Genomic DNA, 491 nt, shown 5'->3' on the forward strand with positions numbered 1-491 from the left:
CTGCCCGCAGGCGTGGGGCTGGCTGTGGGGGCCCCGAGCCTGCTGCTGATGGGGGCTGTGGTGTCCCTTCCAGGTCTGCGTTGTCTGTGGCAAGACAGGGGCTGCCATCACCTGCTGTGTGAGGGGCTGCGACCACAGCTTCCATCTCCCCTGTGCCACGAGAGGGGAATGCATCACTTGGTTCTTTGGATCCTACATGTAAGGCAGCCTGCCCTCACGGTGGGAGGCTTCTCACCTCCAGCCCCCTTGTGCCAGCATCAGCCGGACAAGAAAGGAGCCCGCAGGGACACTTCCCAGCGGCCGCTCACAGGCAGATCCAGAGCCGAGCCAGCTCTGGGGCTCCTTCACCCCTCCCCTCCGCTCCCCTCCTTGCTGCCACCAGGGAAGGACCCAGCACTTCTCACCTCCCCCATCCCTTTCCCCTTCCCTCCAGGTCTTTCTGCTCCAACCACTGCCCCAGGCAGACAGTGGAGGCAGGGCAACCGGGGGGG

This window comes from Apaloderma vittatum, unplaced genomic scaffold (genome assembly GCF_000703405.1).
Source record: "Apaloderma vittatum isolate BGI_N311 unplaced genomic scaffold, ASM70340v1 scaffold35548, whole genome shotgun sequence".
In the NCBI taxonomy this organism is placed as follows: domain Eukaryota; kingdom Metazoa; phylum Chordata; class Aves; order Trogoniformes; family Trogonidae; genus Apaloderma; species Apaloderma vittatum.